Here is a 17,152-nt window from a genome sequence, read left to right as displayed (position 1 = left end):
TGTATAATTCTGTTTGGTGACCAATTCAGAAACAGATGAATAAAGATGATTACAGTCATGGATCGAGTCCCAGATCTCAGCGTCCAAAATCTAATCGATTTGAAACAATTTTCATGCAAATCCGTCCATAACTTGTGAGTTATCTTGTTGTAAGTACAGACAAACTCACCAATCAACCACAATCATAAAGTTAAACCAACGCCGATGAAAAACATAACCTCATTGGCGGAGGTAACAGGTCAACTCGTACGCGAACCAACTCGTACGCGAGTCAACTCGTACGCGGATTGGTCAACTCGTACGCGAGCCAACTCGTATGCGAACCAACTCGTACGCGAACCAACTCGTACGCGGGCCGTTTTAGGAGTGGTTTCGAGGATTGGGTTGGCATGGTTGGGAAGAATTTGGGAATAGTGTGACGGGTAGTCCGTAGTTCAATGTGTGACCGTTGTGTGTGATTGGGGTGAACCCGTGAATGATGATAATAAAGTAACTGATTTTTGTAAATTCTGATTTTAAAAAAAATAAAAAATCAACTCCCCATTTTTTCTTTTTTTACAAAATATTATTTGGATATATAATAATTAGGACTAAAAAACTATCTGACCCAAGCAAAAAACTGGCGGACGCTGTCCGTACAACTGTATAAGCATGCGTGATGCTATATTCTTTTTTTTTTTTATAGTAGCTCCTTTTTATACAATAGACATCGCAAAAATCGGTGTTTTCTTCTCATTGTACTTGTCTAACCAACCAGCAATTGTACCGCGGCATACACAGGTTACAGCGATTCAATCATGCATTCTTTATACAGTGCGCGGTGCGGCGGGAACCTATCATACTGCACTGGTTATCGCGAAGACAACTTCCCAATCAATCAAGCGAACTTGTAAAAAAAAAAAAAAAACGCAGAATTCTTCTCTAAAAAATCGCGAATGTAAGTAGCAATGGCGGATTCAAAAATCAACTACATTTAATTTGAAAATCTCAACCTTTCAGAAAAGGTAAAATTATGCCGACCTACCGTACCGAACCTAATTTCATCTGTCCATGTGAGCTAAACCAATCGTCTAAACTCACGCGTACGAGTTGGTCCGCGTACGAGTTGGTCCGCGTACGAGTCGGTCCGCGTACGAGTCGGTCCACGTACGAGTCGGTTCGCGTACGAGTTGGTCGCGTACGAGTTGGTTCGCGTACGAGTTGACCTGTATTCTAGGTCGAGGTAACTAGTACATTTGAAGTTTGTCAACAAAAGGCACTGCCAGCCGGAAGGTCGTGGGAAACATTAAAGTGCGTTTTGAGGGCGGGAATATCCATGCAAACTCATGATTTCGGAGATAATGGATGATTACACCATTTGTATTCCGTTATCTACGCGTCTTAAAATTTGAGCGCGGCGCGGCGGCAAGTTGGCCCAAAAAGGCCATTCGTTAAAATCTAAGGGCGCCCTCATAATAAATAGGCCTTACTGTTCGTCAATATGTAAGGGCGCCCTCAATATAATCACCTGATATGACCCATGTGACTCAGGTGTATGGCATGTCACGTGAGTGTATAGTGCGAGAGATCGGTCGGTAAAAAACTAACGGTGTGATCTATCCGACGGAGAACTGTAGCTGAAGTTTAAAAGATACTGAATTAAAAAAAAGATTAATTAAATAACCATGTTTTCGAACAACATGATCAGTTTTGTCCTGGTGTTAGCAGTGACAGCAAGTACATGCTATGCAACTAAATCCTCCCATGCAGTAAGTATCGATCATCATCATGTCTCATGATCATGTTCATGATGATTCATCATGCATAATGCTAAAGGCACTGTATCTAGCCCCACTTGTAGCCCTGTCACGCCCCAACTATCGCATCGGTCCCAACTATAGTTGGGACTGTCCCAACTATAGTGGGGCAGTTGGGTCGGCCCAACTATAGTTAGGACTGGAGTTGCGCCGGATGCTTCATGCTTGATAGATCTTGTTGTTGGATTAAATGTTCCGCGGCGCTGGCACCGTGTATTCGTCGTGCATGCATGCCGCAAGGCTGGCCGGTCACGTGGTACTGCCTAGTTGGATGAGTTGTCCAGCTGCTGGGTTGATTGCCCAGCAACATTTTGCAAAATTCAAAGATTGCCATGGCCGGCCAACTAGTATAGATGGGCCCCACCCATAGCTAATGTCAAAGGTCCCAAGTAAAGTCGGACAGTATGTAACAGAGCTGCCTGTAGGGAATGTTTAATAGTCGTCGTACATCAATGTAAACTATAGTTGGGACCGCCAAATAAAAATATTGCGGTGGCCCAACTACAGATGGTCCCCACCCATAGATAATTTCATTGGTCCCAAGTAAAGTCAGATGTGTATTAGAGTTGTAGGGAATGTTTTATAATCGTACTACAATGTACACTATAGTTGGGACCGCAAAATAAAAAGATTGGAGTGGCCCAACTATAGATTCGCCCCATCAATAACTAATTTCAGTGGTCCCCAGTAAAGTCAGACGTGTATCAGAGCTGAAGGGAACGTTTTACAGTTGTACATCAATGTAAACTATAGTTGGGACACCGCAAAATAAAAAGATCGGAGTGGCCCAACTATAGATGGGCCAGCCCAACAATGGAACTTACAGTTGGGACCGTCCCAACTATAGTTGGGACAGGCCCAACTATAGTTGGGCCAGCCCAACTGTGGAACTACAGTTGGGACAGGCCCAACTATAGTTGGGACAGGCCCAACTATAGTTGGGACCGATGCGATAGTTGGGGCGTGACAACCCCACTAGTGTGGCCGTCGGTATGCTGCGCTGAACCTAAGGCCACACACCGTGGTCCGCGCACTACTGAGGACGTTTTCATAAAAATTGCAGGGAATTTCTTACATATGGTTGTATTCTACGATATGGTCCCATCTATCACTTCTGGGATGCTTAGGTGTAATGATGTTCAATTTTCCGTGATATTCTTAAATCTTTCTGGAGCCCATATGCACTCGTGAAACATCCGGTGATGGCAGCCATTTTGAATGTGACAAGAGATGACCTCAAGCTGTGACGTCGCGTTTATGCAAATTGCTTGTCGAGCGAGGGCGCTAGTTGCAAATGCGACGGCTGTTTCCTGTGCCGTAGATCCTGAATAGAGATCAGTGCACGTGGCCCCCAGACGATAAATGCATGGTACAGGAAACAGCCGTCGCATTTGCAACTCGCACCCTCGCTCGACAAGCAATTAGCATAAACGCGACGTCACAGCTTGAGGTCATCTCTTGTCACATTCAAAATGGCTGCCATCACCGGACGTTTCACGAGTGCATATGGGCTCCAGAAAGATTCAAGAATATCTCGGAAAATTGAACATCATTACACCTAAGCATCCCAGAAGTGATAGATGGGACATCGTAGAATACAACCATATGTAAGAAATTCCCTGCAATTTTTATGAAAACGTCCTCAGTAGTGCGCGGACCACGGTGTGTGGCCTTAGGTTCAGCGCAGCATACCGACGGCCACACTAGTGGGGCTACACTTGTCTGGCCTCAGTATTATTGCTGCGCTGTACGTTAGGCCATGGAGGAAGGTGTTCCTTCCTCCATGGTTAGGCAACACGTTTCGGTTTCCCAACCTGGCACACGTGGACTCCAGAAAGATGCTAAATTTCTCGAAAAATTTGAAGAAAGATTACCTAATCAACCCGGAGGGCAAAAGATGAGAAATCATAGAATACAACCATAAACAGTCAGTCAGTGGAATGTTAAAAAAAAAATGCCAACAAAGGGTGCGCCAGTGTTTGGAATAAAAGCTCCTCAGTAGTACTGGACAACATGGCGTGTGGCCAGAGAGATACAGCGCAGCAATATCGTGGCTACACTAGTGGGGCTACTACCTGACTACCTCACTACCTCCGTAAATAAAGGCCGAACTTGGGGCGATCGTGAAGTGTAGGGCCCCTGTTTTGTTTTGATCAAATTAGAGTAAAAACTGTTTTTTATTGCTGAAAAATCACCTTTACAATCAAAAGCAGACTTTTCTCAATTCTAACGACACCCGTTTTGCAATTTTGAACAGATTCTTGGGGTAGAAATCACGATTTTCCTTAGTCCCATAAATGTGACTTAAATACTGGACTACCTCCGTATATCAGTCACAGAGCCACGTACGGCCTGTGAGCGGAGCGTCCCGTTGCTAGGGGAGCCGAAAATTAATTAAAGATCGAAATTATATTGTCAGCAGAAAATCAACCCAGCTATTACTGTTAAATAGCACAAAATCGTTAAATTCGGTACCTTCAGAGGTCTAGTTATCCAAAATTCATGGAAATTCGTCACGGTTTTGAAAAAGCATGGCAGCTCTGATATTTACCAGACTGTTTCCCGGCCACCATAATCCTAGTCAAAAGGCTAATGGGGTCAGGGAACCAGACCAGCGCTTTAATCATCTACTGAGCGTGCGTCAACTTTGGCAAAGCGCACCGCGGCTGTTGCCTGTCATTCCAAAATCTTTGGCGCTCTGTGAAGTACCCGGATGCAATACGCGGCTGCGGATGAAGAGCGCACACAAGAGGGCGCGCTTCACTGCAGAGGGCTTCAAAGATTTTGGAATGACAGGCAACAGCCGCGGTGCGCTTTGCCAAAGTTGACGCACGCTCAGTAGATGATTGCAATTGTTATGCTAAGTAAACAACAGCTAAATACCAGTCACTAACGGTCCTACTAAAGCGCGTCAACAAGCGTCAACAAGCCTCAACGGTCTTCAACGAGCGTCAACAAATTTTGTATAGGCTTTTGAACATTAAAAACAGCTTTATATGGTAGAAAAAGCAATAAAGAACATCTTCTGCATATCAATTAAAGTTAAAATTATTTTAAAACTTGGTTTTTTGAACGCGAAATGTAAGGCGAATTTTTCATTAAAAGTTGGCCGCCGTCTTGTTTGGATGGCGCTGTAGACTTCGCGCATGCGTAGTATGGCTCTGTACACTTCACGCATGCGTAGTACGGCTAGCTACACATAAACAAGATGGTGGCCAACTTTTATCGACAAATTCGTCGTACATTTCGCGTTCAAAAAAACCAAGTTTTAGAATAATTCTAACTTTAATTTATATGCAGAAGATGTTCTTTATTACTTTTTCTACCATATAAAAGCTGTTTAATATTCAAAAGCCTATAAAAAGTTGATGCTCGTTGACGACCGTTGAGGCTTGTTGACGCTTGTTGACGCGCTTTAGTAGGACCCGTCACTAACAATGTACATCACTTGGAGTTTTGGCCAGTAATCTGATTTTACTAAGCAATATTTGTTCGTGCTTCAGCAAATTTTGTGCTTAAGCAGCTCTATGAAATTGGGCCCATGTCTGTTTTTGTGATTGATCCGCAGCATGTGTCCTACACAATAAAAACAGGGTTTTTATGCAATAACATCATCACTGCTTACTCAAATTAATTCCCTTTTTTGTTCTCATTTTGCCTCCAACTAGCTGGTAAAACCTTGACGTCTACAATCAACAAAGTCGATGTGTCGGGTTGCCCAACACTTCCATGCACTCTGGTGAAAGGAACCAATGTTACAGTGACTGTTGATTTTACCATGAAAAGTAAGTATCGTGTCCAATGTTGAAAAATAGGCTGGCAATGATATGGGAAGCTGCGGGCCAACAAATTTTTGTTCATGCACGAGTCCTGTGATTGTACCTTGTAATTTCTGGAAGGAGTAGTTTTTTTTAGTACAAAAATCAAGTTTTTGACCCTAGTGACCCCATGGTGACCTTTGACGGTCAGTTATGACCCATTAAAGTGACACAAAAGAGGGCCAGGGCCTGAGGGACGTGTTTAAAACCATGCAAGGCTGCTTTGGAACGTTTGTTACTAACTAACGGAGAGACACGACGATTTGTTGAGCTGCTGTCCGCAGCTTAAACCTACAAAATAAGATATTCGGCCAACTGTAGCTTGAGTAACTCCAGCTGACATGCTCATATTCATTCACTTGTAGCGCTGGAGACATAACCTAGTCGTGAGAGTGTGGTAGCAAGAGACCCTAAAATAATGGCCTTTCAAAAATTGTCAATTTTCACCTCTAATATCCCACCCCGGATTTAATTTACATACCTCATACATTCAGCAGTCATTCACGAAGCTAATGATCGACTTGAAACAGACCACAAAAAAACAAATGTGAAAAATCTTGACGATTTTGGTGGCTTGCTTGGGCGTCGCCAGGATTTTTTTCTAGAGGGGGCCAAAAAAAATTTGGCCAAAAAATGCTTGTATTTCTCAACACATTCTCGATTTATCAGTTTTAGAGGGGGGCATTTTGCCCCCCCCCCCAACTCATTAAATTTACACCACTTTGTCTTCGCGCCTCTTTTGTTTTTTTTTTTTCTTTTTTTTTCTTCCTTTTTTTTTTTTTCTTTTTGCTTTTCCGGGGGGGGGGGGGGGGGGCAAGTGCCCCCCTTTGCACCCCCCCCTCGCGACGCCCATGGTGGCTTGTCCGCAAAAAAACGTCCAGTTCCAACGGCTGTCGTCCATTTTTTGGTTAATTATGTAAATGCATGCATCACGTGATGACATCGAAAAAAATCTGCGCGCGCAATGTATGTGGGTACCACACCGCTTTCAGGCGCCGCAAGTGAGTTCAATTTTCGTCTGGTGCGTTGTCGTGGAAAGCATTCTCGTTGTCTTGCTTTCCGCGACAACGCACCAGACGAAAACTGAACCCAATATGCGGCGCCTGAAAGCGGTGTGGTACCCACATACATCGCGCGCGCAGATTTTTTTTCAATGTCATCACGTGATGAATGCATTTACATAATTAACAAAACAAAATGGACGACAGCTGTTGGAACTGGCGTTTTTTTACGGACAAGCTACCGAAATCGTCAAGATTTTTCACATTTTTTTTTTTGTGGTCTGTTTCAAGTCGATCATTAACTTCGTGAATGACTGCTGAATGTATGAGGTATGTAAATGAAATCTGGGGTGGGATATTAGAGGTGAAAATCGACAATTTTTGAGAGGCCATTATTTTAGGGTCTCTTGCTACCACCCTCTCACGACTAGGTTATGTCTCCAGCGCTACATGTGAATGAATATGAGCATGTCAGCTGGAGTTACTCAAGCTAGGCCAACTGCACTTTTTCTTTTGGTACTGAGAATTTCATTGACAAAGTTTTAGATCTCAATTCAAATTTTCAACGGCAGTACAATTTACACTCCCGAGTCAGTCACAGCCTGCCCTGACTTGCTCTGTACGCCATTCTCCATCAGGTGACCAAACGGCAAAGATTGCTAACACCAGTGTTCATGGAATCGTCGGTGGAGTTCCACTCCCCTACGGAACAGACTACGGAGATGCCTGCAAGACAGCCAACCTGAAGTGCCCTTTGAAACCTTCCAGCGAGAACATCTATATTGCCAAGCTCTTCATCGCCAAAATTGACCCCAGCGTAAGTCCAGAAAGAACCACTTAGGTTGCTCATTATCTCACAAATAGACACAGAAACTGCTCGGACAAAAACGACCTAGCACTATCAGTTTTTGAGCCATCACATCACTCAGCATGTACGTGTACTTAGGCCAAATAAAAAAAAAAACATGTCTAGCGTCCCCGCCCGCTTCCTTTTTGAAGGCTGCCTCTTTTTTTTTCTTTAACCAAAAAAAAAAAAACACGAATAAATGATAAATTTTAAAGTGACATCATTTTGGCCTCTTGTCTGTTGCATCTAGCCCATATAAAGCTGGTATGTCATTCCTCAGTCCAAGTGGCGGCCATTTTTTAAAAAAAAGCTGGCGGCCATCATGGGTCGATTGGAAGGAGGGGAAAAAAGGCCTCCTTTTCTTTTTTCAAAAAGGCAGGACGCTAAACATGTTTTTTTTTGGCCTTACAATGCAAATGTTGGTGAGACAAATATGGAAACAATGCAGAATATCTTACCACAATATCACCCCCTGCAAGCCCTCTTGCACTTGCTGCCAAATGCGAGCATACGTGGGAATACAGATTTGTGTTAGAGCCATCCATAGTCTGCCTAGTGTCTACTCAGCCTCCTGGTCCTGAACTTGATGTTAAAGGTTTTCCTAAGGACATAACGATTCAGTATAACTTTGCTGTAACTGTAGAAAAAATTCAGTATTTGCTCCGTTCACAAGTACCCCCTCACCGGCAAAGAAAGTACAGTTGGGGTTGACCAACCGACACCATCTTGCCTGACTGCAATTTTGCCGCGACGCGGGGCCGTACCACTGATGGAACATAGTACAAATCCCCTGGTGTACGTGCGTCACACACAAGGAACGGTGCGCGTCAACCAGCTAAATGTCCCGCCAATGGGACGTCGTTGCTAGGTAAAAGGGTGTCCTCTTTCGTTGGCGCACGGAGCCTATAGTGGTTGTTCATTGTAGAATGTAGCTATTTTCTACCCCCAATGCTCATAATAGTGCGTACAGTTTGGGAGCCCAAGAGGCTGTTACTTTTAGGCAAAAAAAAAAAAATACCAGTTGATTGTCCCCGCCCACATCCATTTTTGAAGCACGAAAAAGACCCAATGCCAATCTGTGATGTGACAGCAAGTACAGCTTGTCCCACATTTTAAGAACAGTCAAAAACCATTTAATAAAGGTATAGGCCTATTGCATGTGAGTTTTGAAATATTTTCAAATTACCTCTTAAAATCAGATAACCAATCTGCCATACAAACTTTATTTTTTTCAAATCGATGCATTGAAACAAACAAAAGTTGAACTCGAGGGTTGAAAATCGTCTTGAGCCACTTTCCTTGAAAGTGAGAAAAAAGAAAGCACAGTTTAATAGAGAAACACACAAAGGATGGGTCAAAAGTGTTTAGTGCAGCTTATCAGTTAATGATTTGGACAAAGGTTTTTTGAGAAGACCAGGAGATTTAAATAAAAAAGGGGCCCAAGTGTTTTTTCAAGTCCTGTAGTTTTGTACAGGGTGAGTAAAAAAACCAAAACGCAAACGTCGGGACCATCGTTTTAGTGACGATCTGCATGTAAAAGTAGGTAAAGTCTGTCCCTAGCCTATATGGCCCATCAGGCAGGCGTTTATCTCCGGTTTCCTTGGCAGGAAACGACTGAGAATATTTCTATTCCCCTTGGACAGGATGCCAGTCCATCGCAGGTTACCCCAGCTAATGCTGGTACCCATTTATACTCCTGGGTGGAGAGAGGCAAGTGGGGATTAAGTGCCTTGCCCAAGGACACAACGTATGGCCGGTAGCTGGATTCGAACCCCTGACCCTCTGATCATGAGTCACGAACCCTTACCGCTAGGCCACACTTCTGCATGTAGCGCTTTCAAAATCTAGGATATGAAAGCCCAATTCATAAGCTTTCTTTTAGTACAAGAATCATTCAAATCGTGTACTTTTCAAGTTACGGAGTTTTAAACACAACCGCCGTTTTAAGGTTCTGTCCACGGATCACAAAAAAGTTCAGTGTTCTTTCAGCAAGACGAAAACAAATCACATAAGGATGTGAGTGAATTGTTTCCGTTTTGCTGAAAGAACGCACACCTTTTTTTGTGATCAGTGGACATAACTTTAAAACGGTGGTGGTTGTGTTAAAACTCCGTAACTTGAAAAGTACATGAGTGATTTGAATGATTCTTGTACTAAAAGAAAGCTTACCGGTATGAATCGGGCTGTTATATCCTAGATTTTGAAAGTGCTACATGCAGAACTTCACTAAAACAATGGTCCCGACATTTAGGTTTCGGTTTTTTTTAGTCCCCCTGTATTGTGATTGCTGTATCTTTTGAACAAAACATCCTAATGAAACCAACTAAAAAGCACTTGGAAGACTAATCATTCTACTCGGCAACACATTAAAAAAGACTTTGAATACTACCCCCACTTTTCTGAAAAATGCCCGTATTCCCACTGAGTATTTGCAAAAAAAGAGCACATTTCAACCTCTGCAAATATTCCTCTGAAAGTTTTATGACATTAAATTTGGTTCGCATTCGCATTTGCATGAGTAGTGAAGCAATTTCAATTGAGGAGGCTTCGCAGTCAAAAGGAAATTTCAATTTCTTTTAATTTCTTTGTTTCGACAGATTGATCTCTATGTGGAGTGGGAGTTATTGGACGGGGACAAAAAGGACATATTCTGCTTTGAGATCCCAGTTGACATCAAAAGTTAAAGCAATTTTTAGTGAGCCCAAGGTGTATGTGATTCTTTTTCTTGATTTTGTGGTTTTAGGGTTGTTATTGTTGTTGTAGTTATTTATATTATTATTATTATTTTTAATTTTATTTTGTGAAAGGGTAGTTAAATGTTTCTGTAGACCAATCCAAGCATGCAATAACTGTACACTCACGATGCGCTATTAATGTAGGGACCATTGTGTATACTATTGTACAAAGCAGCTGCCCCGTAACAGATTATCTGTACAATAGCTAGCACAATGCTTTCGTCATGCTCCGATTGGTTGAATTAGTCTATAATGAAATCCGGCCACCAGAATTAGAAGCTGTTACTGCGGTGGTGTCGCACTCACGCGCACGCTGCACGCGTTCTTAAAGATATAGTCCATCATTTGTAATTTGTGCATTTTGTTCGTTTGAAGCAACAAAAAGTGTTCAAAATCTAATGAAGGATACTGAACAACTAACCTGATGAAGTTTCAGCTCAGCATTCTAGTATCTCAATTTCAAATCAAAGTTGCTGAATCATGTTTTGAATTGGTCCTGAATTCAGACACGTTCTCACTGAGCTGATTGCAGCTATACGCGATGTCGCACACTGATCCGACGAATTATAGCAACCGCACGCGCGTGTGCGTCGTGCCAATGCTTGCGCGCACTTCACCGAATAACAAAACGAACTACTAATTTAAATTTTTGTATGGTGGATCTTAAGACGCACCATTGGAAAGGCCTTCTTTTGTTGATTACTTCAAAATGATAGCTTGCCAGAAAGAATAATTTCACAGGGAGTTTAGTCCACTTACTATCTTTCAACCAAGTATGTTTTTCAACAATAATTACCTCAGTTACTTTTCGGATGGCTGCAAATGATGGACTATAGCTTTAAAGGTGAGGCGGGTGCGCATTTTGGGATTCCTATTGGTCGGAGAAACCCGAAGGCCTGTGCGCCCTACCCGAGCGTGAGCCGTGCACCACCACAGAAAATGGCTGCTGCCGAATTTGTCTATATGTAATAAAGCACTTCACTACTCTCTTTACTCTGTTATTTGGCCTGCAAAACACGAGCTTGTAATTTTGACCTTTAGTACAAAACACTGGTTTCTTGTCTCTCTTCTTATTGTCCCAAAGAGTATAGTATAAATGAATTTCAAGAATGAACACATTTTTTTTTGGGGGGGGGGGAATTTCATGAAATGGACAAGTTTTGTAGTTCGACGGTTTGTGTATCAAATCAGCATCTAAATCCCGGCTTTCAGTACTTCATTTTGTTACCACGACCGAAAAAAGAAAACATCCAATATTCTACTTTTATTATTTACTTAAAGCAACCACTTCGATACTCATGTGAAACTCATTATTTTTTTTTTGCAATAACAAAAATCAAAGTAAGTCTCATGATATCGACCGGTGTACTTCCTTCGTGCTTCTTGCTTCACTTCAAGATTTATGTGAAATATTTAACAAGATATTAGGCAGACGACTTCAACTTCAACTTTATCCATTTTAGACAATTATAAATTCTTAAATTTTTTTACAACCATTAAAGGGAATATACAACTTTTGCAAACATCGAAAAATAAAATTACCAAGTTTTTATGAAATACCTTACTAGGATATTGCTAAATGACGGTCTAAAGCATCCTGTAAACTTATAGCACCTGGTGTGAAGTCGTTTTCAAGAAAATTGTATTTTTGTATAAATTTCCAACGGTGGTCGGCCGACCACCGTTGGAAAAACCTAACTATTTTTCAACTACTACTCTAACTTCACCATTTTTTTCAGTCCAAATTTTGTTTGCTATTGGTTACATGTTCATGAACGGGTGCAGGCCAGCTAGACTGGTTCCCTTACCTTACAAATTTCCGGCATCTATAAATTGATCCAATTTATCTTTAGTGGAGTCAGGGAACCAGACTACTCCACCATTTGTGTTTTTCTTGGTTTTCCAGCATTTTCGAACACAAAACTTCAAACATATCAGTGGAACAATATTTGATCTATCATAGTAACCCCCCAAATAGTTCATTTCTGAAAATTACAGCAAAAACCAATGATGTACATTCCCTTTAAAACTGACATTTGAGAAATTGTGCTGCATGCTATGCCAAATGAATAGTAACATGTTAAAATTAGTTGGGTTTTTTTATCAAAATGATACTCTTCCATTATTGTTCAACAACAGGGTTAAACTTGGATCTGTTTAAAGTACGACACATGACGATGTGCCATTATTTGGCGTTTTATTTTCTCCTCTTTTTTCCCCTCCTTTTTTTTGTTTTTGTTTTGTTTGGTGTACTAAATGTACAATAATAACTTCTGAAAGGCACATGGGATCATTTGCTTTTCATGCATTTTGTTCATTTCCAATAATAACACCACTCAAAATCCAAAGAATTATGTTCAAAACCTAACCTGTTGAAGTTTCATATCAGTGGATATTACACTTCTCGAGAAAACTTTGGAAAACCATGCACAAGCGTTTGATCATGAAACTAGATTTTGTCGATAGCACTCTACATGTTTTTATTTCTTCCAGTTCGAAGGGATGGCAAGCCGGATGGAATAATTTTACGGGGTGTTTGTTTAATACCAGTACGATCTTTAATCCAAGTAAACTTTTTGATAAAATATGTGTTGTTACTCTTGGGATAAAGGCAAATGATCCCATGTGCCTTCAATGTTTGTTAGCTTGTTGTAGGTGAATAGAACTGCTATCTAGAAAGATTGTTTGGAACGATTTTATAAACTTATACATTTTTTAACAAAAGACCCCAAAAGGCATTCCATCTGTAGCCTTGCTTGTTTCATCAACAGAGGTCACTGTGATGTTTAGTTGTGCGCTTTCATTGCTGGCCGGGTATAGACTTTAGTGTGAAACTTGGACTTAGAATGTAAATAAGGGTCGTTATAGTACAGAAGAAAGAATACAGGTCCACCGCTTGTTATCTTTGTACATTTATATCTAGCGCCCCTTGAACAAAGATTCGGGGAACTGCCAACATATGGGCCTTATTCACGAGTCGGCCATATTGAATTGAAAGTTAGGTAAAATCTTATTTTTTTCAACTTGCGAAGAGAAATGAAAGCAATTTAATCACTGATCAATTCCTGTCTGCCTCAATAAATAATTTTAAATTTGTAATGAAACAGTCCCTAATGTTTCAAGCCATATTATATTATATATATGACAGTAAGGCCAAAAAAAAGTTTCTGGTATGCGCGCGCGTCGCCGTAGCCATGCGCGTCGGCAAAATGAAAACGTTTTTTTTTTCAATGAAAGATGATGTCTCCGAGTCAAAACCGCCAAACTCACTGGTTTGACTGGAATCCTGCTGCTGCACAATTTTAACGTGTTTTTAGATTGGGTTATGGTCGAGAATAAGCTTTATGTGGCCTCTCTGGACTCCCATATAATTATTTGCACTAAGTTTAGTCGGGCACCATTTGCAGTCATCAGCCGACATCTGAAGCAAAAAAAAATCAGGTAAAAAAAAAGCCGCACCACTATTTGGGCAAGCTCCATACCAGAAACTGGAGATTTTTTTGGGGCCTAAAATAAGGCTGCATTATGCCTGCATAAATAGTCTGGCGCCATCAAATTCAACAGTTAATAATTAATGAAATACATTAAGGCAACTCGACAAAAATGGCCAACTCGTGAATTACAGGGTGCAACCCTGCAAGAAAAATCCCATAGACACTAGTGCTAAATGCGCATACTTCAACATCCTTTTAAAGATACTCGGAACTCTTTTACAGGTATTCAAGCTGCACAAAAAAATGATGATCAATGTGTCATCTTTCATTTTCTTTTCATTTTTGGGTGGGTTGACCATTGACTTTTCGAGATATTCTAACCAAAGAAGACGACCCCTATTTTCCCCAAAGCGGAAAAGTAGCCATCTTGAAAAATGATCCCTCCCAACATGGCAAAATAGCGCCACTCCCGAGCCCAATAGCATCCAAAATGCTCAGAATTGGAAGTCCCAAGTCTGGGCCAGAGGTTCATTAATATCTCTTCAATTCCCCAATTTTATGGCTCTCAAAACTCTCTAATATACGGTAGCCTATAACTTTTATTCATGAGCTCAGCGGACGGATTTTTGGCCTATTTACAGGTGTGCACCCATAAAGACATTCGCTGGTAACCCCCCGCCCTGCAAACAGGAGGCTGGGATACTCTGATGAGCTTCACAGAAAATTGTGAAGGAAGTGGCCTATGACTTATGTATAAAGCATCTGGTTGCAGCTGTTCATGACCGCAGTTCGACAATGTGCGCAAATGCTATCCGAAAACCTCCCATAGAATTGCGCACATTCCATACCGGATGTGATTTCTGTTTCATTGCGGACCATCATGTGGACACAATTTTGAGCGTCGCATAATGTAATCCGACCGTTCGTGATTCGAAACGGAGCCTGAGCGAGTGACGGGAATTGTAAATTTACAACACCGGTAAGTTTTACAGAATTTCCTACATTATTACGCTCTTCAACAAGAAAGAAACATCTCTAAACTGAAATAAAAGAGTAATGAATTAATCTTAACGGCCGTTTCCAACCTTGCGGAGTCATGACCTTGATGATGCACAGGTCACTGGTCACGCAAAATCCAACCAATCAGAGCGTGAATTTACCCAGCGTCCTGTTTGCAGGGGGGGGGGGGGGGTACGAGCGAAACTCTCACACCCGAGCGAGTAGAGAGGGCGCCCTAGGCCTACTGGGTCTGTGACAAAAAAAAACAACCCCAAAACAAACCCCCCAAAAAACATCTAGAGTCTGGACTAGTTTGGAAGAGAGAAATACATTTTTCACATATTTTATGTTGAAATAAAAGTTCAAAATCAAATGACAAGGATCTTATGTCAGTTATATAAAACAAATATTGAGTTGCTTTAAATTGTGAAACGGGAGGAATATTATCGCTCGGTAAAATCTGGACTTTCCAGTTCACTCGGCTTCGCCTCGTGAAACGGAAAAGTCCAGATTTTACCTTGCGATAATTTTCCATTTCACTCTGAGCCACTCAATATTTGTATACTACTAGTGCAGGGCCAGTCGAAAATGTGCGTGTTCGGAAGGGGCAGTTGAGAACTGCAGCTCGTGCAAATAACGCACATTATTCAATGGTGTGAACGCACACTCGCAAGTTAAACGCACAAAATGTCGTCACCCCCCGGCACTGATATTTACCCCTACTGGACAATATGGTATCGCCCTACAATTGTAGGGCGTAGTTGTAGGGCGATACCATAATATTGTAGTTGCTCAGTCGACTGCCTACATACAGTGCAGTGATGGTTGCTCAGTTGACTACAAAATGCATGTGCCCGTGCATGCCACTCACGTATATATGTACGTACGAAGACATGGTGTGCAGTGCTATCGTCCTACAATGTGCCCGTCCTTTTTGCACTGTTTGCGTCAGCACGCGCGCTTTAGCTCGAACATGACGTAAACAATTGAAAAGAACCCCATGATGTGCCCGTCCTTTTTGAACTGTTTGCGTCAGCACGCGCGCTCTTGCTCAAACATGACGTAAACAATTGAAAAGAACATCAGTGCGCGGAGTTCTAGGCTATATTCTGGCGCGCTAGGCTTCAGAAAATACTGCTTTTTTGCAGCTTTTTTGAGAACCGCTGGTCCAAACCACTTCAAACTCGACACTGCACATTCTGTGGCCCCGAGCAACACACCCGCCGATTTTGAACTCCATACGGTGCCCGGTTCTGGAGATAATCGGCGGACAGACAGACAGACAGACGGACAGACAGACAGAGATTCGGAAGGGGCAGTTGAGAACTGTAGCTCGTGCAAACAACGCACATTATTCAATGGTGTGAACGCACACTCGCAAGTTAAACGCACAAAATGTCGTCCCCCCCGGGCCCCTGGCACATACAGTGCAATGATGGTTGCTCAGTTGAGTACAAAATGCATGTGCCCGTGCATGCCACCCACGTATATGTACGTACGAAGACATGGTGCGCAGTGCTATCGCCCTACAATGTGCCCGTCATTTTTGCAGGGCCCGTCAAAAAAATGCACCTGTGCGGGCGCGTCAAAATGCTCATATCATGCAAACAACGCACACGATTCAATTGTCTTGTTTTCCAGGTTAAACTCACACTCATAGGTTGAGCGCACTTTGTACATGTCGCCAGGCCATCCCCGGCACTGATATTCACCAAATCGCCCGTGCAGCTACTCACCTACGTGAGTAAGGTTGCTCAATCCACCGCCTATAATAGTGGTTCAATCGACTGCAAAATGCATGTGCCCGTGCAGTCATCACGTACGGAAATATATGGTACGCAGTGCTATTCACCCATACTGGACAATGGTATCGCCCTACAATGCACGTGCGCGTGCCCGTCCTTTTTCCATTGTTGCGTCATTATTAAGCGGGCGCGCTTTAGCTCAAACATGACGTAAACAATTGAAAAGAACATCAGTGCGCGGAGTTCTAGGCTATGATTCTGGCGCGTTTGCCTCCGAAAATACTGCTTTTTTGCAGCTTTTTCGAGAACCGCTGGTCCAAACCACTTCAAACTCGGCACTGCACATTCTGTTGTCCCGAGCAACACACCCTCCGATTTTCAACTTCATACGGTGCACGGTTCTGGAGATAATCGGCGGACAGACAGACAGACAGACAGCCCGACAGACAGACAGACAGAGATTCCTTGAATTGTAGTATAGACTAGTGCAGGGCCAGTTGAAAATTTGCCTGTTCGGGAGGGGCAAGTTGAAAATGTGCCTGTTCGGGAGGGGCAAATTGCTTGACCGCTCATGCAAACAACGCACACGATTCAGTGGTATTAGTCACAGACTGAACGCACATATCTTTTTACATGTGGACAGACAATCTCCACTTTAATTCCAGGAATTTTAGTGAAATACCCATATAACTACATCGACGGTTGCTCAGTCGAATGCAAAAATGCATGTGCTCGTGCAGCCACCCAGTCACGTACGTGAACATAAGGAAACATGTA

At 42.3% G+C, this 17,152-nt stretch overlaps 1 pseudogene; it reads left to right on the top strand.

Annotated features, from left to right (window-relative positions):
* The first annotated feature begins 1,528 nt into the window (after positions 1–1,528).
* LOC119741636 lies at positions 1,529–10,549 on the top strand (annotated as a pseudogene).
* Positions 10,550–17,152: the final 6,603 nt, after the last annotated feature.

The sequence above is a fragment of the Patiria miniata genome, unplaced genomic scaffold, assembly GCF_015706575.1.
Source record: "Patiria miniata isolate m_02_andy unplaced genomic scaffold, ASM1570657v1 HiC_scaffold_5, whole genome shotgun sequence".
In the NCBI taxonomy this organism is placed as follows: domain Eukaryota; kingdom Metazoa; phylum Echinodermata; class Asteroidea; order Valvatida; family Asterinidae; genus Patiria; species Patiria miniata.
Note: the sequence above shows the minus strand (reverse complement) of the source record. Positions and strands in the feature narration are given on the sequence as shown.